The sequence below is a fragment of the Puma concolor genome, chromosome A1, assembly GCF_028749965.1.
Source record: "Puma concolor isolate L17-30 chromosome A1, mPumCon1.1.hap2, whole genome shotgun sequence".
NCBI lineage: Eukaryota > Metazoa > Chordata > Mammalia > Carnivora > Felidae > Puma > Puma concolor.
This window is the reverse complement of record NC_141667.1, coordinates 60,121,782-60,146,647: the sequence shown is the minus strand read 5'-3', so window position 1 is coordinate 60,146,647 and position 24,866 is coordinate 60,121,782. Positions and strand designations below refer to the sequence as shown.

The 24,866-nt window shown below is 44.3% G+C and overlaps 1 protein-coding gene and 1 long non-coding RNA gene across 2 annotated transcripts in view; one reads left to right on the top strand and one right to left on the bottom strand.

Moving 5' to 3' along the window:
- SLIT3 (slit guidance ligand 3) overlaps positions 1-24,866 on the top strand; it is a 594,085-nt gene that overhangs the window by 254,143 nt on the left and 315,076 nt on the right. The gene's annotated exons all lie outside the window — the stretch shown is intronic.
- Positions 1,545-24,410, bottom strand: LOC147584182 (uncharacterized). The gene is made up of 3 exons (XR_015253327.1): positions 24,163-24,410; positions 12,265-12,417; positions 1,545-1,863 (listed from the first exon to the last, which is right to left on the bottom strand). It is a non-coding gene; the product is annotated as an uncharacterized LOC147584182 (long non-coding RNA).

The window sequence follows — 24,866 nt, the reverse complement described above, 5'->3', positions numbered from 1 at the left end:
CAGGGTGTCTTTGGGTGCAAGTAACAGAGCAGTCCCCACTCAAATTAGTTTTAGTAAGGGAACGTGCACAAGTTTCCCTTTTCTCTGGAAGTTCGCCTTATGCCACATCACTTTTACGGAAGACCTACGTTCATACCTGCTTTTGCTAAAGAAACAAAATCCAAAGAGGATTTTCACTTTTACAAAATGGTGTCTTCCTCTTTGCTTCATTCCACTTCAGCTTACAAAAGTGAGCTTTTAGTTCGCAGGGGACATCTGTATTTCACATGACGGAAGTCTTTAGGTGGGAGATACCCCAGGTGCAGGATGTTAGGGCTCCTGCTCTGCTTCTCTGTGGCTCTCTTGGTGCTCTACCTTCCTCAGTGTGTTGACACCATCCTCTAATTAGGTCTTAGATGGCTATAGGACATCCCAGCCATCATGTCCTAATGCTTCAGTCCAGCAAGTAAAGGGGCCATCCCTTCTCTATGCCTTTCTCTTAGGGAACAAACTTCCTAGAAGCTCATTACTAGGCTTGCTTTCCCTGGAAACCTACCTCGGCCAGCCCACTGGTGATTTTTTTTACAGCCATCTTTTCTTGGAAGTGGTGGTAAGAACACACTCATCCTCTTAGTGCTCTCTGTGATGTGACTAAGACATAGCTACCCATGACATCACCAAATTCATGTGGTGCAGCAGAAGGAACATGGGCTGTGTGGAGTTCGAGCTACATTTGAATCCCATTTTCACCCCTAAATAGATGTGTGACCTTGGTGAATGACTTACCTTCAGTGAGCATCACTGCCCCTTGGGTAAAATATGAGGATGACCCACCGAGAACTTGGGAGAATTCAAGCATGGCACACAGTTCTGGGTAGACATAGCTCAGTCATTATTCCCTTTCCTTGCGTGCCTTTTTATCGAGTGGTTCTTGGCGCTAACTTGCTAGCTAGTTTGCACCATTCCTCCTAGGTATAGGTGTCCGTTTTGCAACCCTATCTTCTAATTACATGTATGGTATAAAACATAATTTAATTGAATGTATGCGCCTACAGCTATGTTTGATGTGAATGCATCATATATAGACATAATGTGTGTGTGTGTATGTGTGTGTGTGTATATATATATATATACACACACACACATACACACATATATGTGCTGTACATATAACATATATATATATATATATGTTATATGTACAGCACATATATCTTCAATCAACAGGTACATATTGAGGAGATATCTTAGGTTCCACGTTGTTCCAGGCACCCCAGTGTTCTGCCATGGTGCTACTCAAAGCGTAGCGTGCAGATTGGTGCCGGTTGACGAACTGTGTGTTACTGGTCTGGGACAGAGAAGTACAGAAATTGAGAGTAAACGTTTAGAAACATCATACTTTGACACTGCTAAGACATCCATACCCGTGTTCGTCCTTGTGATCCTTCATTTTGATCGTATTCTCCAAAAGTACTGGTGCATGCCAGATTGAAAACTAAAACAAAAACAAAACCAGCCAGCCCTTCGTGGAGTCACCAGAGGAGTTTGCTAGAACAGACACGTGCTCAAGCTGCTCCCCGCCTGCCAGGTGCTGCAGTTTATTTGTGGAGTGAGAAGAGACCATTACACAAAGCCGTCAAACAACAATACAAAGACAACAGTGAAAAATAATGTCATGAGGCAGTCATAAATGATCCAGTGCCACACCAGTGGTCGCGATGACACTTGCCACAGATGTCCGTAGGGGGACGAGGTGTCGAAAAAGTCTTCCCTGAGCAGGTGGATTTGTTTTGATTTCCCCTGCATTGCGGGCCTCCTGTCAGGGTCTGCTCCGTCCCTTCTCACTCGACAGCCTGACGGGTTAATCTCCTGGTGAGCGAGGGCCTGTGAATGAAGCTGGATGGAGTTATATGTCAGCCTACAACGGGCACACTCTAAGTATCCCGCTTCATTTTCCTTGACGGCACTTTGATGTTAGCCTAAGACACGTCAGATTACAAGGGACGTCATGTCATGTGTCAAATCAGTGTTGGGGCTCCATCCTGACACTTTAATTAGTACGGGTGGAAGGAAAGGATGTATTGTTTTTCTGTTCCAAGGCAAAGACCCTAACACCCACTGAGAACTGTTAGGTTCTGCCCAAGCCCCTTTTAAAAACACAGCCTGTACCCCCTAGGATAATGGCCACAGTGTCAAGCTAATGAAAAGAGCCCCCAGCCAGGAGATATAAACCTCCCTTGACTCCAGTCCACCAGCAACGCCTTGTGTGAGCTATGTCCCCCAAGTGTCCTGTTCAGTAACACAAATGCTTGTTAATTATTGACCTTGCAGGCTTCCCAGCCTTAAAAAGTAGCTACTAATGCTTTCATATACCTCACAGGAGTATTAGCTGTTGAAATCATGCCTCTGACAGTGTGTCAGATGCCACAAATGATGCCAAATGGGGGGAGGGTAGGCTATTGTGTGTGTGTGTGGGGGGGACGCCATTGGAGACCTTTGCTTTTAAGAACCATTGTCAATTACCAGCAGTTTACTCCACAGCTGGAAACACCTGCAAACACCTTGCTTTGCTTGTGCCACTGCAAGCAAGTGGGAGTGTCAGAGTTCAGGGACATATTCTATCCAGAAAAGTGCCCAGGCATGAACGTAGCCCTTTGCCATTTGCGAACGTGGCCCTGAGTAATGAGAAACCTGCGCTTTGCTGTCTGTTCCCGGAAGAAGGTCGTCCAACTTAATACTGAGTGAAATCTCTGAACGTCAATAAGCTGCATTCACTCTGACATCTAGACTCCTGTGTAATTAAGACCTCAGGTCTGGCGCTTGGTTTATCAGTGTGTCACTTCTCATTTACATAAGACTTTGGTTTTTCCCACATCTCTGCACAGACGCCGCCAAAAAAAATACTATTAACAATGAAAGGGCTGAGGATAGAGTTACACAGCCCATCGTGTCTTTAATCCCTGCTTAACATTTCCCTTAAAAAGAACATTGCCCTATTCGGAAATTAAATGCAATGTGTTAGATGTTCTTTATGGAGGGAGAAGGGAGGTGGATTTTCCACTGCTTTATTTTGAGCTTGAAAACATCCGATTTCATGCCCTTTATTCAACTGTGAGGCAGAGTCTGCTGCATAATTGGAGGATGGTTTCTTCATCTCTCTTTTAGAAAACAACAGACTCTTCTCACCTCCCTGTAGCTGGATGCTAAAAACTCAGACTGGACTCAAAGATCCGCTAGGTGTGTTAATCTGGTTTTGTTTATCCAGACTGAAGTCTGTTGGGGGAAACTGGATCCTACAAAGGAGAAAAGTGACTTCTGGGCTGCTGGAAACCATCCTTCCCTCCCCATGCAGCTTTCTCCAGGGCAAGGAGCAGTGGGGACCCAACACTTTGGATGCCTCCTCTTCCGACGTTAATGGCTGTGAGGCAGAGTTCATTGTTGCAACACAAATGAGAAAAAGCGCATCCAAGAGAAGTTAGGGGACTCTCCCAAGACCACACGTGGAGTTGGTTATAGGACCTGGGAAATACTGCAGCCTCTACAGGCCTTTATTTGCATGCCAATATAATGTACTCATCTGCCAAATTAGGGATAGGGAAAGGAGTCTAATAAAAAGGTACAGAGGGGCACCTGGGTGGCTCGGTCAGTTAAGCGTTGGACTTCAGCTCAGGTCATGATCACATGGTTCATGAGTTGGAGCCCCACATCAGGCTCTCTGCTGTCAGCACAGAGTCTGCATCAGGTCCTCTGTCCCCCTCTCCCTGTGCCCTTCTCCTGCTTGCATTCTCTCTCTGTCTCTCTCAAAATAAACAAACAAACAAGTAACTTTTTAAAGAAGGCACAGAGATAGAAGATTCTGGTTCATAGAACAGGATTCCAGGCCCTAAGATGTCTGTTTTAAGTAGCAAGCCATGAATAAAGGATGGAGACTTGGGCTTGCTTTCAAGGGTCCTCCATTTCAGCTCTGTCACTTCTACTGTGTGACCTTGGCCAAGTCCCTACACCACTCTGGGCTTCAGATGCCTCATCTCAGAAGCAGATTATTATGGTGCCCCCTTTGCAGCATTCCTATGAATACTAATGAAGTCATTCTCATAAACTACTTGGAGGAGTAACTGATGTAAACTTAGCTTTCAGTGAATATTGCCTATTAGTAGTAGCACTGCTACTGTTTTTATCCAGATGGTTAGTCCCTTCTGAATGAGACAAAAACAGTGATTGACTCCACTGCTGCCAGATTTTCCCCATGTCTGTCCTCAATATCTGGACAGTCCTAGGAGGCCCAGGCAGCCCGGGAAGGCACCCAAGAATCTAGGTCAGTTCTCAACCTGGGCCCTAATGAGAATCATCCCAGGGAACTTGGTAGTATACTGAGGGTCCCATGCCTGAAGATTTCTGTTTACTTGATCTGGGATCCAGCTGGGCATCAAGAGTTTTAAAAACTCTCCAGGTGATTCTAACGTTAAGAACCCCTCGGCTAGCAAAAGGCCCTATTAATTTTGATACTGAAAAAAGTCCCTGAAATATGAATGGTACAAGCTATTATTTCCCAAGTATAGTGTTTACTGCTGATGTTATGTGAGATCCTGATAGTTCAGATTATTTGTATGTTGATAGCCTTCCAACTATTTTAATGTGAATTAGGAATCGATATTTCACAAGTGATATTCTTGAGATTTAAATTCATTAAAGCTAAAAGTGGAAGGGAATATATATAAATTCAATTTAAATAAAATACCAAGTATCTTTATGCATTTATGGTTTAAAAGTATGACTTTAAAACATTTATGACTGGGGCGCCTGGGTGGCGCAGTCGGTTAAGCGTCCGACTTCAGCCAGGTCACGATCTCGCGGTCCGTGAGTTCCAGCCCTGCGTCGGGCTCTGGGCTGATGGCTCAGAGCCTGGAGCCTGTTTCCGATTCTGTGTCTCCCTCTCTCTCTGCCCCTCCCCCGTTCATGCTCTGTCTCTCTCTGTCCCAAAAATAAATAAATGTTGAAAAAAAAAAAAATTTATGACTAAGGTTTGGGAGATATAGTATGAAGCAAGTATGGCTATAGCCATAATTTTGAGAAAATATGATAATTCTAAAGAATAAAATTGAGTAATTGTACAACTTTATCATTTGAAAAATTAAAGGTAGATTTATGGTGGAATATAACGAAACTCTGAACCCGTCTAAGAACACAAATTCCTTGGTGGCTAGTAACTTACTTTGGGGATGCAATTGGAGATAAAAATGTTATTCCATATTTACTCAGAACTATAATTATAATTACTGTGTATATACTGACATGGTTAATGATAATGGCATCCTGTATTTTAAGAATGCCTTACCATTTACAAAGTACTTGCACTTACATTATGTAATCGGATTGCCTGATAACTTGCTGTGGTTGGGCTATTGGACCCTCATCACAGCTGGGGAAAATGAGGCCTAAGGGCTTGGTTAAATGGCCTGTCTCACGTTACAAATAAGATGTAATAGTGCAGGGCTGGGACCTTGTCATCCAAATCTAAGGTAGATCTTCTCATTTTTACCACTCTTGTTCTTCTAAAGTCTTGTCCATGTTGCCTGCTCTCTCCCTTCCACGTTAAATTATAAAATCTCCCAAGGGCATCTCTGTGTGACCGTGGATTTCCTTTCTGATAACTGGCTCCACTCTCAAGAGCATCCAGTGTTACTTCCAGTATTAGAAATTAATTGGGCCAGTTAAGTCACATATATACAAAACCACCCTAATGAGGCTCCTAAAAGTCTCTTCACTTTATACCCTTGACCAACCCCATTTTTTTTTCCAGACAGTAGCCAAAATCGGACAAATGGACAGTAGCTGTCCATTTTGCTTTGCATAAATTCTAAGCCCTGCACCACCTGACCCGTCTCCCATCTCCTGGCACTCTGGGCCAGCTCATGTCCTTGATATCCCTCAAACAGGCCACACTCTCATTGCTTCATATCTAGACAATATGTTGTTTTGTGCAGCAGAAATGGTCTCTCTCTCTCTCCCTCTCTACCCTGCCGAGAAAGCCTCGCTTCAGTATTGTCTCCACAAAGTGGAATTCTCTGACCTCCTAAGTGGATGAGACCCCCTCCCCCACCTTTACTCTTTCGTACAGCAGGCAGATCTTTCCTTCCTAGTCCTTATTATGATTTGGAATTATTTATTGGTGTGAAGCTGCATGAGGGCAGGGAATCAGTCATCTTCATACTGGTTTTCTATTATTCTAGTTCCAAACTCTAGCACGGAACTTAGTACATGGTAGTTGCCTAACAAATTTTGTTGAATTGATGAACAGGATATGAAAAGGCTGTGGGGTAGCTTACCCTCTCTGAGGACAGGGCACAGTTTTCACCTCCCACACTGACAGCAAGTTGGGAGGTCAGAAGTGTTTATAAGATCCTCAGGGCTGATCAGGGCCGCCTGCAACTGTACTATCCTGAAGCCACTGTCTATACCTGACAAGTACTACAAGCTGGGTACTTCATATAGGAAATGACAACCTGCCAGCAGCTTCCAAGCTGCTTTTTAAGGGAGAGAACATTCTAGTTAAACCAGGGTAGGAGACCCAGAGCGCTGCCAGCCCCACCCTTCCATGGCTCCCCTAGGAGTTCCCAAGGTGGCATATAAGAACCCTGCAGTTTTCAGAACACAATTTTAAAATCATGCATCTAGTAGATAAATACAGCACCAGATGTTAGAAGTCTGTATTTTGTTCCCAATGATACCACTTTCTATTGCTGAGCCAGGAAGTTGCTTTTATTGGCCAACTTTTAGTTTCCTTACCATTATAATAGATACAATACTGCTTATCCTACTTGTTGGATTGTTTTGTAGACAAAATAAGAGAAAATGAAAATATTTTGAATAGGTAGAAGCACTTTATATTATTATTTGAGCCTGAGTTACACAGATATGATGTCTTCTCTATAAAGGCTTTTAAATGAAGACACACTTATTTTCACAGATACAAAGGCGTCCCAAAGACATAAACACAGTGAAAGCACAAATGCATTATTCATTAGTGTTATGGATTTAGGTGGGTAGTCAGAAAGAAACAGTGTTCTATAGCAGGAAGGTCTTCGCCTGCGAATCAGGAGACCTGATTTTGAACCTACCTTGTCATCCAGTTGCTATCTGTGGGAATTTGATAGGTTATGTAACCCCTGGAAGCTTCTATGACCCCCATCTGTAAATTTCAGGGGGCCAAAGTGGGTGGGAAAGCGGAGAGGGGTAATGATAGTTTGGAGGATCCCGTGAAGCAAATAAGAAAGGCCTCTGGAAACAGCAGAGCGTCTTAGCAATGCAAGGCATTAGTATTATCCAAGCTCTTGCATTGCTTAGGCAAGGGGAAGTCAAGGAGTTGTCAGGGAAGGCTGCCCAGAATAGCAAGGGAGTACCAAGAGCGACTTGCGTAATGACAGGGAGAGGCCAGGTCTAGCCAGAGAACGTGTGCTTCGGGCGAGGGAGCAGCCTGGGAGAGGGCTTATTTCCAAGGAGCTGGCAGGACCCAGCCAAGACGGTGAGTCGCCCGCCCTTCCCAGGAGCTGAAGTGGCTCCTAAAAGCTCTGGATTACAAGGCAGAGGACAGCATCCAGGTGGGCAGAATGTGTTAAAAGGATCCCAAGCACACTCAAGGATGTTTGTTTTTGATTGGAAGATAAGGATTAACTGGATTAATGGAGCCTCATGGATAGAGAATGTGCAGACGCTAATTACCCCTAAATTACAGTGGATTCCATTGGAATTGTGTATTCTCCTCTACAAGCCTAACTGCTGCCCCTCCTTCCCTCTCTCCCTTCCTCCCCACACAATGCTAAATGAACATGTCATGGTAACTGAGATGAAAGGCCTTGAAATTTATTTTCCACTTCCCTCCAAGATCTCTTGTTTGCAAAATACAAGAGGAACTAGGTTACTAATCTAGTTTCAGTTTATTCCATACCAAAAAAAAAAAAAAAAGTGTATTCCAGGGTCTCAAATTTCTGGAAGATTTTTTAAAGCCCTCTTTCCTTGTTATGTTTCTCTGCCACACCGATGGCCTAAATAAGTGGTTCTCAGAGTTGAGTGTGCTTCAGAGTCACCTGGAGACCCTTTTGAAGCACATTCCTGGGACCTACCCCCAGACTTTCTGCTTCAGTTGTTCTCAGGAGGTCCCCCAAACTTGCATTTCCCACAAGTTTCCTGGGAATACTGATGGTGGTGGTCTAAAGACACACTTAAGAACCACTGAACTAGGGAAAACGAAAGCATTTTGAAGAACCTGGTCAAAGGAAGAACAATGCAAACCTCAAAATCCTGGGGCTGCATTTCCTGGGAAATGGAGGTACAATCATTCAGAACTCAAAAACTATTTATTTCCTAAGTCAAATATGCATATTATCTTGGATGTTGTAAAGCCTGTAGGATAAATGTGCTTTTTTATGTAACTGGAGAAAATTCTGGCTGGTGGCCTCCACCTGCTCTCCCCTTCACTCTGGTTTGCCCACTGCCTCTCCTGTGGATTACTGTTGTCAAGAGTTTTTTGACATCTCCACAGCCATCACACCTCCAGACCTCTGAACATCCCCTCTGCCTTAACCTTGCCAATATGTGTTCAGTCCTGTTCCACATTTATTCATAGATCACTTCTTCTGTGCACCACTGGGTAAGGCTTGGGCTCCCTTTGCTAATGCCTTCAGAACTTTGCAAAGCACTAGACAGTGAATCAACAGATTTGGGGTTCTGGTTCTGGCTTTGCATCTGTCTGGAAAGAACACTCTAAACCTCTGGGTATGATTTTACTCATCAATTAAAGGAGAAAGTCTAGCTAGATTAGTGGTCCTTCCCCTTTAGGAGAAAATGAAAATTAAGTGTATAGACCTATTCCGGGAAAATGCACATATGCATGACATGCAAAGTGTTGCTTACAATTTTTAAGCTGCATAAATAATAGTATAGTAATAGCAAGCAATAATAATAGCTGGCATTTATCAAGTGTCAACTTTATGCCAGACACCGTGCAAAGCACTTTACATGTATTACCATATTTAATCCTCGCAACAACCCTGTGAGGGCATCAGGCCCAGTTTCTAGATGAGAAAATCATGGCAGCAACAGGAAGGAATGCATCTCAGGTCACCTAGTAGTACGCAGCAGAAGGGAGACTTAAGGCAATTTACATTGTCCTGAAACTGATAAATGGTCCTCCGGGTTAAGAAGGGACCCTGTACTAGGTGGTATTTCAAGTTCCTGAAGCTCTGAAGTCCAAGTATTTGCATCTTGCCCCCAATTTTCCTAGTCCTGAGAACCAAACATCGGGGAATGACCCATGGTGTTCTCAAGGCTTTTATGCATCAGAAGTGATCACGAAAGTTAGAATATAAAGGAGATTTGGGGTTCACGTTCACAAAGCAAGTCACTTCTGTCCTTTGTGTCTGTCTTAAAAATGAATGCTTTCTTATCACGACTTCTAACCAGAGGCAGCCTCCTCTCAAGGCAAGGGGAAATACCCATCTCGGCTTGGGCAGGTCAGTGATGTGACAAGATAAAGGGCAGATCCTTAATGAAAACCACTCTGCCTCCTGCCAGCAAAGGAGTTTTCTTAGTGCATTTCAAGTCCACTAACACCTCTTCCCAGATCAATGGCTTTTCATAAATGCACCAGGAGATCTTTGAACCACTAATGCTTCAGGGGCTGTTTAGGTTTGGAGTCAAACTGTTTAATATAACTCTCCTCCAAGTCTGGCTCTATTGAAAGGTCTCAGGAAACAAGGCGGGGGGATGTATAAAAAGCAGAACTGCCATAGCCAAGTGACGTCCCCCCACCTAGGCCTCCTGTTTATACAAGCAAATTGGACCAGGCTGATTACTTGCAGGAGGGGAAAGAAGGAATGAAATGACACGTGGGTCATGGTAGAGAGTTGAGTGAAAAGGAATCAGATTAAAGGTGCCTTTCGATTGGAGGGGAGCAATTCATTTGCTTGGGGATGGAGGGAGCCATTGATTGGCTTCATCAACAGATTAAGTCACCAACAGATTAAGCACTACAATGAATATTGCGCTGTGCCAGGGAGGCGTGGGCCAGGCTTCCCTGTTCCTGGGAAAATGAGTGCCATTTTGCTTAAAACTTCTTCAAGCACTTAAGCTAAAGGAAGGATCTTTCCCAGAAGGTAGAGGACTGTCAGCATCAGGAGATATTATGCCAAAGGGCTGTCTTCCTTGTGTCTGTGCTATGCCCACACCTGCTTTCACAGAGCCCTTGGTGAGAGTGGTAATGAATAGTAATGGTAATAGTTGGTATTTCCTGAATGTCCCTGTCGGCACTGTGTTCTGTCTTTACCTCATCTAAACAGCACAGCAGTCTTCTGAGGCGGATCTTCTGCTGTTACCCCACTTTTAGATGGGAAAACTAGGTCTCCATGCAGATAAACAACTTGATCAATGTCACATCCATCTGGGATGGGAATCTAGATGATCTTGTCCACTTAACCACCTGTGTCTATCTACCTGTGAGAACATGATCCACCATCATTGAATGTTTTGTTCATTTACTCCTGAAGATCTGGGACCTAGTGATTATTTCATGTATCACCTTGTTTAGACTTCAAGCCCTGTGAGGGCAGCGACCATGTGGTTCCTTTAATTTATTTCCCACCAGAGTTCCTGGTAGAGTAGAGACCTGATCCCTATCTTTTATCCTTGAAAAGTCACTTTTTTTTAATGTTTATTTATTTTTGAGACAGACAGAGTGTGAGATGGGGAGGGGCAGAGAGAGGAGACACCGAATCTGAAGCAGGCTTCAGGATCTGAGCTGTCAGCACAGAGCCTGATGCAGGGCTTGAACTCACGAACTGCGAGATCATGACCTGAGCCAAAGTCGGGTGTTTAACTGACTGAGCCACCCAGGCACCCCGAAAAGTCACTCTTAACGCTACTTTAGAGTTTTATGGATTTTTTGATATAGTATTAATATAAAATCACCACATAAAATATTGCTTTAGGCACCAAAATTTTGGAAAGATAAAAAGGAGAAACCACAAGAGGTAACAGTGATTAACATTTTGCTATACAGCCTTCTACTCTTTTATGTGTATAGGCACATAAAAACATACCTTAAATAGGATTACACTAGGGGTGCCTGGGTGGCTCAGTTGGTTAGGCGACCGACTTTGGCTCAGGTCATGATCTCACAGTTTGTGAGTTCGAGCCCCACGTCGGGCTCTGTGCTGACAGCTCAGAGCCTGGAGCCTGCTTCAGATTCTGTGTCTCCCCCTCTCTGTACCCCTCCCCTGCTCACACTCTGTGTCCCTCTGTCTCTCAATAATAAATAAACATTTAAAAAAATTTTTTAAATAGGATTACACTGTATACGTTGTTTTGTAGCATGTTTTTTTGCTAACAACATATTGTGGACATCTCTCCACATCAATAAGCCTAGATCTTCAGTTGTTTGTATGTCATAATCTTGCAGTGTTCCAATGTGTGGCCAGGTCAGAATGCAGTAATCTGCAGTCAATCGACTGGGTGCTCCCTAGTATTTGCTTGTCCCTACAAGATGCAGCAAGCCTCCCTACACCTACAGCTTGCTGCTTCTGTATTTCCATCACTGCTCTTGGCCCCACTTCTTGAAAACGTCACTCCCTCAGCAGTTGCTTGGATCACAGTTCTCGAAATGGCAAAATATGTATGCTGTCTGTTTCAGGATGCCTTGGAGACTTATACGATCCAGTTTTTAATATAAAAATTTGGCTGTGGCATAGCCCTTAGAACAGAAGGAAGTCACAAGTGCCATTTCTGACTCAGTCCCTCCGGACATACTAGCCTTCTCTCCTGTGAATGCCCCATCCCTGGAGTAGACGCAACCTGGGGCTTGTAGCCACTTCCAGAAATACCCTGTCTGTGAAATTGCAATGGACAGCCAATAAACCCGGGGTCAGGGGTTAATGAATGCCAGGAAGAGCATGGGAAGAGGAGGCAGGCTGGAGGTTTGGGAGTCTGGGGAATGAACCACTCGTCTTTTAAGTTCCTGGGCCCAAGAGCATCATGGGGAATCACAGGTGGCTGTAACTGTATGAAGACCTGGCCAGGTATGAGGGTGGAGCTGGGGGAGAATTCAGGGTGGCAATGAGAGTTTAATATAAGGTACAAGCCTGGGAGCCCTATTTATTATTTTTCATCAGCCAAAGAAGGCAGTTTTTAGATTTAGGTTTTTTTTCTTTGATGAGCTGTCACCATGGTGATAGAATTGGAAATTCTTTTTCTGACAACATTGCTGTTAAGCCATTTGTTGAATTATTTGCATACCGTGACTCTAGAAGGCCCCCAGAGCTGTGTGCTTCCCTCTCTGTCAAGAAGAAAGTTGGTGTCAGCATCTCTTGGGTTCTTTGCCACAGAAATGTCCAGGTTTCCTGCATGCCTGGTCTCTAGCAGGTATTCCTGGATTCCCCATAGTGCATCCTGCAGAAGGAACTCATGAGAAAACAAAATCAAAGAGAAGAAAAAAGTGAAGAATTTACCATCTGTTCCAGGGAAATTTGAGTCTCTCTACTTTTCTCTGGACCCATGTGGTTTGGTCTCTGGTACATCACGTCTACAGAATCCACCACAGGGCAGAAGTGCTTGGAGGAGACATGCAGTAAGTATGACCTTCCAGAATGATCCAGGCACTTAGGAGCCCAAGTTGCTGCTTCCATTACTGGGCTGGAACTATCTGAATTCACTCCTGTTCTTCTGTGAGTGATAGTTTCTTTAAGATTCCAGATGGATCCAAGATAATTTTTGAAATTCTCTTAACTTTCTGACTGATTTCAAAACTGTATCTGGAAAAGTGCCTTCTTCACATCCTTCTCTGACTTGGGCCCAGTAAAAGGGTGGATTGCATTCTGAAACTTGCAGCACTTTTTGCCCTGACTCACACTTCCATTCAGACCTCTTCTCTGAAAAAGCACCAGCCACAGTAATGAAGAGCCATATCCTAATGAGAAGAAATTGAGTTTACTGATTATCTTCTAATTCAGTGAGACTTGGATGTGTCTGGAGACTTCAGGAGTCGCAGTTGGCCTCTGATCCCATGGCCCTGTGAGAACTCTATATGCCTAAGTAGGAATTTTTTGAAGCTGCCCCTATGGCTTGGGTTTGTGTCTTCTCATTTTGTCTCTTCTCTGCCCCCATTCCTCTGCTACTCTTCTTTAAAGACAAGTAGGGGGTGGTGTATTCTGGGTTGCTATCGGTTTGCTTCTGGAGGATGGGGTGCGTGTGACAGCTTGGGCAAGGCACGGAGCCCAGGCTGTTTGTGTCACACTCCGTTCCCAGTGACAAACACTGCTGCTCGCCTCCCTGTCCAAATCTAATAGCATGTATGTTCTCCCAGTTCCGTGCTGTTGCTCAGGAAACGGAAGCAGCAGCATGATCTAGAGTAGGATTATGGCTTAGTCAACCTTAAAGCCTCGCAGTCCTTCTGGCAACTTCTGGCAGGAAAAGCCTATCTGCTCCCACTGCCCAGGGAGAGGTTTGTGATAGACAGGTTCCTCTCCGTACTGGGAAGGTTTGCCTCCTGAAGTTAGAGAATATGTGTCTGCCCACAGCTCACACTGGGGCAATGTAGTTCTCAAACTCTAGGATCTCAGCCAAATCCCAGCCTTGCTGCTCACGAGATAAGGCACATGAGATAAGCGCTTATTAAGCACAAGCTGTTATCATAGCCCCTTCAATGGCTCTCCTCTTCCTCCCTGGGTGGACTGGCCGTCCTGGAGTTTCCCAGTTGCTAGACCTTAGTGCTGCTCTCCGGATTAAGTTCCTGGCTCAGAGGCTTACCAGCTGGATGATTGGTCATGTTCTTCACCTTTCTGATCCTCCCGTTGGTTATTCATAAAAGAAGAATAATTATGCCTATGTCCCAGCTGGTTTTGAGGATAAATAAAATAGCACTCATGAGGCCCATAGCTCAGGACACACCCAATGTGGCCTTCTGGCAGAATCCAATTCTCCAAATTCAGGATATAAATGTTTCCACTGGGGAGAAAAAACAGTTCTTTTCCCTTTCCCTGGATTCAGTCCTTGGTCCCTTTCTGAAAATGCACCTGCCCCTTGTATACCTGCTTCCCTCTGTCTGAGGAGATGGGTGAAGCACAGGTGAAAACCCAACCTCTGGCTCCCTTACACACACACTGACACACTCACCCAACTTTTCTATCTCTGCTAGCACATTGCAGAGAAGGCCTTTAATATGGTGGGGGAGCCCAAGAGTTTGGGGCACAGGAGGCAGGGTGAAGATTCTAGGAGACATCCGTGGGAGAAGGTAGCTAGGAGTAGGATGGAAAGAGAACAGAAGGTAAGAATGAGAAGGAGGAGACAGAGAGAGAGAAGAGATTTCCCAGTGAGCTTAGAAGCCCCCTAGTTTCCTAGAAGGCTTTGGGGAATTTACCATAGCTTCTTGTCACTGCCAACGGCCTCCTACCCAGAGGTCTAGAGCTGTCCCTAAAGAATACTAAGGACCTGTGAAAACCTTCAGTCTTATAGTCATTCTTCTTTTAAAAAAGTGTTTTTAATGTTTTATTTTTGAGAGAGAGAGAGAGAGAGAGAGAGAGAGAGAGCATGAATGTGGGAGGGGTAAAGAGAGAGGGAAACACAGAATCCAAAGTAGGCTCCAGGTACTGAGCTGTCAGAGCCTGACACAGGGCTCAAACTCACAGACTGCAAGATCATGACCTGAGCTGAAGTGGGACACTGAACCGACTGAGCCACCCAGGTGCCCCATAATCGTTCTTCTTTAAATGAAAATTCCACTGCCTCCAGTTTTTAATAGAACCCTAATATAACACAACCTTTTTGGTTTTTTACAAAGAACAAACCATTTTCTTATAATAATGGAGGAAATGAAACCCCAAGTCCATCTCTGCCAAGAGACTCACTGCTGTACATACCAACATGTGGACCTCATGGAAGAACTCACACTAAAGCCTTCTTTGGTTCTCAGGACCTTCTTTGGTGTGCTTGCATTATATGCCTGTGTGTATCTGGACACTCATGCAACTCCTCACCATAAGATGGCCATCCAGAGTGATAAAAATGTGGCTGGTGTGACAATAAATAAATTGATTAGGAAATTTTCAGGAACTCACAGAGAGTATGTTCAGATAATGGAAGTCAGAGCTTTCATTTTCGTAGTCCCCTTCATATAGCCAGAGAATATCATTTAAAATTTTTTTTTTAATTTTTTTTATTACTGAGACACACACACACACACACACACACACACACACACACACACACACAGAGTGTGAGTGGGGGAGGGGCACAGAGAGCGAGAGGGAGACACAGAATCTGAAGCAGACTCCAGGCTCCAAGCTGTCAGCACAGAGCCCAACACAGGGCTCAAACTCAAGAACCGTGAGATCATGACCTGAGCCAAAGTCGGACACCAACTGACTGAGCCACTCAGGCCCCCAGGGAACATCATTTTAGACTGGGCATCTCTAGAAGTACAAACGCTATAGTGCTTTCACTAAGAAGCACATTTTTGCTTACTACCTGTTCATCGTTTGCTCATTTTCTTGTGGAGCAAGGCAGAGCTTTAAGCTTGGATGGGGTGTGTTTCCTCTTGGTGAGTTACTGTGTTTAAGCACAGAGCACATACTCTATTGTTTACTTGTCATGGCTCTTGTTCCCTTTGGGAGGGGAGTTAGGGCATGTGCCAGAGAATTTTGTCTCCTTTACACACCCTATGTTTCATCTAAAACAGTGACAGGTCTGAAACCACTTCCTGCATCTTCCTGTTACCCCAGACACATTTTGTCCAATAGGATACCCTTAGCTGCAAGAAACATTAATCTCTGACTCGTAGAACTGATCAACCTTTCATTATTTTCAGTGGCAGGATTGTGTTTGTACAAGGAAAATATAAGAAATACATAGTGTATGTAAACACAGTCTGCAAACATCAGTTTATATAACAATTTCTCGCTCATTCCCACTTTCCACAAAAGCTAAACCTCACACACTGCTGGGGCTGTGTCCATGCTCCTGGGTGTTTAAATGGTGCCCACATAAAGAAGGAGGTGATGGGCATCTAGTTCAGAGCATTTAAGTCTGTCTACGTGGGCACCCAATAAGACAACCCCCTCTTTACATCCACCTTCCTTCTTCCCTGCAATTCTGCCCAGCACAGGAAATTATTCTTCTACTTCCTTGCCCCTCAGAAGCTCTGGGAAACTCTCAAAGACTGTCTCCCCTTCAAGACTGCTAATTGCCACCATGAATCCATTCTTCTCTAATGCCCCCACACCAGGACAGAGCGAAGGTAATTCTGAGAGGCTTTGTCCCCTCACTTGGCTCCACCTGGCACAGTTGGTCTCCTCAGACCTCAGCTTCTATCATTCTTCATTCCATCCACGTCCAGTCCTGCTGCTTGGCAGAGAAAGGTTAAGAAAGGGGTCTCTACCATGTGCCCATCTGTGTCTCAACTCCCTTCACAATCCTTTTCAATATTTTTCCCAACTGGAGAAATCTTTGGATCAGAGAATTTACTAATTCTGACTAATCCAGTATACCCCAAGTACTTAGTGCTTAGATCAGCACTGTCCAACTGAATTCTCTATTATGATGGAAATGTTCGTTATGGTAGCCACAGCTACATGTGACTGGTATGACCAATGAACTGAACGTTGAATTTTAATTGACGTAAATTCATATAACCACATGTGGCTAGTGTCTGTCCTGTTGCACAGCACAGGTCTAGATTTTTCAAACTTAAAAGCCAAGAGTTAATTTCTTTGTTCTCTATGTTGTATAGGACAATCCATCCCTAAGGCAAAGGTAGAATATATCCTGTGTGCTTGGGTACAAGAAAGTGTATGGGTATTGGTGGGTGTGGTGTGGAACATATCAGTTATCGCTTCAAAATACTATCCCCCCATAAATAAATAAAAAGCCATGCCATACTGGTTCAGTCAGTGGGAAGCCCAGAATCTGCCCATTGCCCATCCCTTAAACCTTGTAGAAGATACTGAGGGACCTCTGAAGGATCACAGGAATTCTTGGAACTTGCTTTGGAAACCACTGAGCTAGCTTATATTTGAAATCCAGTATGGTTCTGACATTTTAAAGATGTAGACTTGTTTTGATGAGGAAGTCGTGCCTTCAAAGGGGTGGTGACTTACCTTAAGGTACACAGCTAATTCTTTCAGGAAAGATCTGAAAGCCAAGTCTGCCACACCTTATCAGAACTCTTTCCCCTGCACTTTGTGGCTTTCTACAAGATATTAACCTGGATGCTAGACTTTTCCATCTCCCCTGAAGGTACTTATTTCTTGGAGAAAGGGACCAGTCTCTTCCTCTAGCACTGTGAATGACAGGGCTTCTACCTGTCATCAATGGGGAGAACAAACTCATTATGCTGGCATTACAGGATGTGAGGCTAGCCCTCAGGCCAAACAGTTCCCACAACCACTGCCCTGTCTTCTCTAACCTTCTCTTTCCCTATAAACAAGTAGCAACTCATTATTTCCCATCCTGCATTTGAAAATGCAAAGGACCTCCCTCCTTAATTCTTTTACCTATGAAGAGAACTCTGTGTTTAAATTGAATTAATTGGGCTGCTCTAGCAAGTGAATTCAATATAATGTATAATGACCCAAATTGATTGAGATTTATTTCCCTTACATAAAGCCCAAAATGCATTTTCCATGCATGAGTGGCTTGGTCCCAAGTAATGACTAAGAGAGACCCAAACTCCTTCATGAATCTCTGGAACCTCCAATAGGATGACACCTAGGTTCAAGGCTAGGCTTGTCTGCAGCAAGGAGGATCAAGTCAGGGAGATTTAACAGTCCAGGCCAGTCTCAATTCCTTTTCTCATTTCCTTGGCCAGAGCTCAGTTACATGATCAGGCCTAACTGCAAAGGAGGCTAGGAAATGTAGTCTAGATACGTGCCAGGAAGACAAAGAAATGGATTTGTCCAACAGCTAACCATTCTCTTCCACCCTTCTAAGCCATAGAATCCTTTATATGCAAAAAGCCAAATAGGAAATATTTTCAGCTTTACAGGCCATACTGTCCACTTCTGCATTGCAGTATAAAAGTAGCCATAGACAATATGTGAACAAAATGGCATGACTGTGTTCCAATAAAACTTTATTACACAAATATGCAGTGACTGGCCAGATTTGGCCTAAGGACTGTAGCCTGCCAGTCTCTTTTCTGGACCAGGGAACATGCGTATTCCTAAACAAAACACAGAACAGGAACATTTTAGACTATTTACAAAGAACTGAAAAAAAGTATGTGTATTTTCTGTGGATGCTGGAGGCAGCAAAAGCAAATGGATTATGAGGCTATAGGAGGTGTCGGGGGACTTATTTAAATTAGTCCTTTATAAAAGTGGAATATTTTCAGCTATGCTTCGAAGGAAAGGCATAATAGCTATGAAAATAACATTTATTAAAAATGTAGATTTCAGGATTCCACCCTCAGTATTTTGGGACAGGGCCCAGGAATCTGCATTTTTGGCATGCTCTCCAGCTTGTTTTAAGCAAATGGTAGAGGTGGTAGGTGATCACAATTTGCTGAAAACTGCTAAGCCATTAGTTTTTCTGATTCTCATGGATGTAGCAGTTATGACATAACTATGGGCCTTCTGAGTACATAGGAAATAAGATGCAAGGCATAGACAAATTCACTAATCTAGATAAACCTAATCCCCTTTTCCTTCAAGGAAGCTATCGGAATGTATGGGAGTGGGAGTGATCCTACAGGTCTTTCTAGTTTAATTTTTTTAACTGAATTAACTTGGGACAGTAGTTAGCGAAAAATTGCATATGGCACAACCCACAATTGGTTGTGAAGCAAGGAATAGAATCAAGACTTCCAATGAGACTGTGACTGGCAGGCAATGTTGTTTCATTTAGGCAGTCCACCACTTGCATCCCCTCTTCTGAAAAATGGCGGCTCCCAGATCTGAGAAGGGCCAGTGTTTGCACTGGTGAGAGAGTCACAGTCATAGGGAATGAGTTGACACAGTTGGGTGATTCTGATTCTTAACACAGTATCGCTTCCCTTTCCCTCTCCATGATGCAGCTCAAAGTTCTGTGAAACAACCCTGGCCAGCACTTCCCCTCCTATCACCCAGCAGCCCAGAGTAGGAGGAGGCAAATCGGCCTGGGAGTATCAGCAGAGGCTAGGTGTCAAGGCTGGGTGCCAGTGGACACCCAGCAGAGAGAGGCAAAAATTCGCTCTCTGCAACCTTGAGGAAGCCACCGCAAGAGTGCCCAGGAAAAGGAGTCCCTTATGCCAGCCTGTGTGTTCATGTTGCAAAGATGTAGTTGCAATAGAAGAAAAAAGAAAACTGCCTTCTATAATACTGTATGTTAATTATACTTAAAAAGAAAAAAAAAGACAAGTTAAAAACAAAACAAAAACACTGTGTAGGCCAAAAAAAAAAAAAAAAAACCCACATAAAAAAAAGAAACATAAGTGCCTTCGAGCCCTCCCCTTTCCCCTGGATCAGCAGTCACACACCTCAGAATGGGTGGAGATGTTTTCAGTCCCTTGGCAAGAAGACTGCCCTGCGCCCAGGAGTGAAGAGCAAATCAATATGTGTGTTTGCACAGTTCAGCGCCCAACTCAGAGATAAGAGGGAGAAAGATAAATCACTGTAAGGTTTCTTTCTCTAGTAGAGGATGGGAGTGCTGCACTCAGATCTGATTTCTAGGCACAGGAATTTGCCCTTAAGTGACGTTTCCCACCCCATCCCTCCAGGGCGAGGCCTGGCAGCCCCCTGTCAGCTGTCTGTCTGTAATCAAGGGTTACCGACTGAACCTGTATCTTCAGCTCATCTGCTTGGCTGTGCCCTGGGGTCAGGGTGGTACTCTAGCACTGAGCAACCCCATCTCCCTGGGAAAGGCAGCTTTCATTTTTATTTTAGTGCCCTTTGTAGCAGCCCTCTGATGACTTTGATAAAATGCATACATTCAGAAAATTCAAGGTGGAAGGCACCTTGCCTTGGTTCACTCCCTGATTTCCATGTAAATAGGAATCACCTTGGGAGCTTGTCAGATTGTGGTTTATGGTGCACCCATCTCCCAGAGATTCTGACTCAATAGTGACTGAGGTGAGGCCTGAGAACTTGTATTTATATAAGCTTTCCAGGTAATTCTAATACAGATGGTATAAATGATGCTGGTAATTCTGGGACAAATGGTGTAAGTGGGAGACATAAAGGACTGGGGAGGAGAGGGAGGGTTTGGGGGAGTTTTGGTTTGTTTGTTTGCTTTTGAATTGCTTTTTGGAGATTTAGAACCATAACCTCACTCAACAGTGAAACCGAGCAATCTTATCAGCCTTGCATTCAAAAAGAGCTTTGTTTTGTCTGACTGGAATTTTTCTCCAGCTTAAGCCCTTTTTCCTTTCTTTGATCCTCATTGGCTCCAGATTGCTTCTCTGACTTCTCCCCATATAAGCAAATAAACGAAATAAAACTTGGGAGCTGCTTGAAGACACTAAGGCATTCCTTAGGCTTTTCTTTCTCTTACCTTCTTCTTTTCCTTATAGACAAAATTCTTCTAGGACTGCCTCCTAGGACCAATTATCTATGCCACTTCTTCCATGCTTCCTAGTTACTGCTGTAGTACATGCCTTTGAGGTCAACCAGGAAATTTGGCCCCATTGCCATATAGAGGCTTATGGGAAACATTCAGTGGACTCTGAGGAGCTGGCTGCAGATGGTATGTAGTTTGGCCCGCCCTTTCCACCATGCTGCAAGCGAGGGCTGGCATAAGTGTTATGAACGCCCCCCAAGGTAGCTGCTTTCCTCTCCTTAAAAGCTTTTTGTGAGAGCCTCCAGCATTGCTGGGTCTATGCCTTTCCAGCCCCATTTCATGCCATAGCTCTTCTTGGCCCACTCCTTGACTTTTCTGTGTTGGGGACCCCCAGTGCCTGGGGTGAGCTGGGTCATTAGGGAAGAACAAAAGGGAATGTTCCAGAAGAGTCTGGAATGGGGGGGAGGGGTGGGCAAAGAGGAATCACAGATGATCATGAAGCACCTGATCTACTGACCTCAAGGTAAAGACTACAGGCACCTCTAACTCTAATTAAGGCCCTACTGCATATGCCATATATTTGCATGACTTTTCCAAGGCAAGATTAATTGACCTGCAGATCCACAATGACTTTTAAAGGTAGATTGTAGGTCTAGTCCCAGAAGGTGCAGAGTTTACTGGAAAATTTAAAGAAGTTGCCATCAAGCAGTGATAGTTTACATCACAAGGGGTGACAGAGTGTGGTGACATGTGAGCCATGTGACCTCAGCTCACTTACGCTCTCTAGACATTAGTAGGTATATATGGAAAAATGATTCCATCAACAATAAGTAATGTTTACGGAGCATTTACTACATTCTTAACATTGTATTACGTGGTTTATATAATATTTAATTGAAAAATCATACTAACCCTATGTGGTATATACTACTCTTTGTCCCATTTCACAGATGAAAAAATGGAGGTATAGAGAAAGCCAGAATCTGTGTGACTAGCAACATGCTCTTAACACTGTGCTGACATCAATCTCCTGTTTTATTGTGGACTGAATGAGGTGTGTATGAGGAGTTTAGTGCAGTTCATAGCAGATAGCACTCAACAAATGATAACTACACATACTATGTATGTTTAATGGATGGGTCCATCCCAAATGATGTGATTTCTCAATTTATAGGAGTAGATGCACTTAATGAAGAATGAGGATATTATGTTTTGCTAACCTTGCACATTATCATGCCCTCTCCTAGGAAGGCTTTCTGGATCCCCAAAAGTCACTTCTCCCACAGTCAGCATGATGCCTTAGTTGCTAGATTTCCCCCATGAGCCTGTCTTGATTTCTGCAGCAGAAATGTTGCCATTTGGGCGCACCTGTTTCTGTATTAGACTAAGCTTGGTGCAGTGACTGTATTTATTGTTCCATACCACCAGGACTCAGTCAGGAGACTCTCTTTTGCTGACTGGCTGGTATGTCTTATTTAATGCTTAACAAGAGACTTGGGGATTTGTCCTAGAACCTAGGAGCTGGATAGTTGAACCATAACCATGGGACATCAGCTACTCCAAACCTTGTGAAAACAGTTGCTGATTTGCTGGCTTTCCTGGTTGGCTGCTGGGGGTCACTGGCCCATGTGAGGCAAATGAAGGGCACTTGGCCAAGAGGAAGAAAAGAAGAAAGGCAGAAGATGAAACAGGAAGAGCAGGGGAGAGAAAAACAAAAGAGCATAGAAAGTAATGTTTGCATAGAAGTCTAAAATTTTTAAACTGAAAAATCCTTAGAGGGTACCTATTCCAATTTCTTAATTTTATCAAAAAGTTTGAAGGCTCTAGACAGGTTGTTACACAAAGTTACACAGCTATGGATTATGTATCACTTTTGGACAATCCTAGCAGAAACCATTCTTGCCTCTGTGTGTGTGTGTGTGTGTGTGTGTGTGTGTGTGTGTGTGTGTGTGTGTGAATATGCGTATTGCCAGACTCTGGCTTCTGGGACCCCATTGCTCACTGGCTCCTGAAACTCAGAATTCCAGCGTTCTTTTGCAGATGTACCCACGGCCTTTAAATGCACACCTGCAGGAGTTCTCCCACTGGATTCTGGGTCACCAGGAAACATGCCCTGAACCTGCCCTTATAGCAGGAGCATTCCATCCTGCTCATAAGAACAGCTGCTAAGAAGGGGCAGGTAGTGGTAGTTGCCATGACAAGGAGGGTGGCCAGAGCTGCTCCTGTTTTATTCTTTCATAATATATAGAAAATCTGCACTGGGCCAGATCTATCTGTCAAGAGTGTTGCTTTGTTCTCATTTGGTTAGGTGGTGTGCAGTTTATTTTTGCATGGATATGCGGCCCCCCTCAATAACTAGGTTTTACTTTTTGCCCTTTTGGAAGTTTTGTTCTGTAGCCTACAAAGTCATTGCAGCCTTGTGAGGTTGCTTCTTAATCCTCCTGTGAACAAGGCTTCCCTTTCTCTGCCCTGTTCCCCATCCTTCCCTGCAGCCCCATGTACAGAGAAAGCTGTTGCCAGCTCAGAGAAGCAAAGGGAAGCATTTGTGGCTACGTGAGGGAAGCTAGCTTGACCTGAGTCTCGACCTGCCCCTTTTTGTTGACCTGTTTTAGACTTCGCAAAGCCGCGACTGTTCCTCTTCTTTCTCTTCCAGACCCCATCTCACCAGCCTCCCGCCCCCACCAATACTTCAGATTTCTTGGCTCTCACCAAATTTATACTGACTTACCATTCCATGTCTTTAGATATCCAGGCCCTCAGCAATTTGGGCTCAGCAAATTCACTAGATACAGCAAGAGAGAGTATGAGAGAGAGACTATGTGTAATATATAATGGCCAGCCATACTTCCAGAGAAAACGACCTTGAGTTTCTCAGGCCTTGTGTACGATGTCAGAGACTATAGTCAGTTCGTGTGTGTGCGGTAAATCTTTAGAACATCAAAAGTAAAAGAACATTACTGTCCTTCCTTCCTTTCTAAAAAGACCATTCTCTGTACTCTAAGCCCCAATGGCAAGCAGGAGTCTAGATTTTTGTGTGGCCTCTTATAAGTCTTTTGTTCTTTTCCCTTATCTCCTCAGTGCAAAAACTAGCACATGCTGGGCCCATAGCATGAACAAGACAGGTAGAGCTTCTCTTCCCAGGGATCTGACAGTCTAGGGGCAGCAGGCAAGCGCAGGTAAGCAAATACATACGTGAGATGCTTTGGAATAAGTGGCATGAAGTCATAGAAAAGGAAAACGTGCAGAGGAGACAGGATGCATGCGACTTTATATTTGGAGGTCTGGTGAGGACTCTCTGAGGGGTGGACACTTGGGCAGAGACCTGAATGAGTAGAAGGAGTCAGTCTTGCTCAAAAAGTGTCCGTCAACCCAGGAACTGCTTCAGGCCCTGACTGCCCTGAACTGCCTGTATAGCCCGGGTTCAATTCTAGGTGGGTCTTTGCCTCAGGTATGGGCTTAGGGAGGGGTCAAGCAGCCGCTGAACACAGAGTAACCCAATCTTGGCGACATGTTGGCCCTTTGAAAAATGAAACCTGTGTTCAGGTCCCCCAGAGCACAGGGATTTCAGTTTTAAAGAGATGCCCCTGCCTGTATCCCATTTTGCAAAATTTCAGCTTCTCCTGGAAGACGGCTTCCTGCCTTGGATCCTGGAAGCCCTGGTATGCTTACCTCCTGAGGATACCAGCTCTCTGAGTATCATTGGACACGGAATCTGGGCAGTGAGCTCACAGGATAGTAGGGTGGAAATAGAGGCCCCAGATGTTGTGTGCAAGTGGGTGATGAAAAGTGTATGGGAGGTGGGGACCAGTTACAGCGCTGGTTAGTGTTCAGATTTGTGGGCTGCTGCTCGAATTATGACATCACAGAAGGATGGGACAAGTTGTGAATCCAGCAGCATGAACATGGCTTTTCCTCTCCTTAGTTCCCCATGTAGCTGGCAAAAATTCTCTTAAACACAAGATGGAGCAATGCAGCCTTGCGGGGGGGGGGGGGGGTGTGGGGGAGGACGGGACCCCTGTTGATAGCTCACATTTTTGGCACCTGCTGTGCGCTCAACACTGGGGTAGGCAGTGGACATGCATTACTTTCCTTAACCCTCTCAATATTTGACACAGTAGGTCATAGTACTCGTCTCATTTTATAGATGCAGAAAGTGAGACTCACAGAGGTTAAGTAACTTGCCCAAAGTCATCCCAGTCGGATTCAATGGCCAGGATTTAACTCAGGCCTGATTTAAGAGTTTGTATCTCTCTATCCTTCACCATAGTGTTTCACTGCCTGTTGGCTTAGGCGCCAGACCTGCCAGAGTAAGACAAATGGAAAGAGGTGACCTACCTTCCTAAAGGCGTTTTCTGAAGTGATTTCTAAAGCTA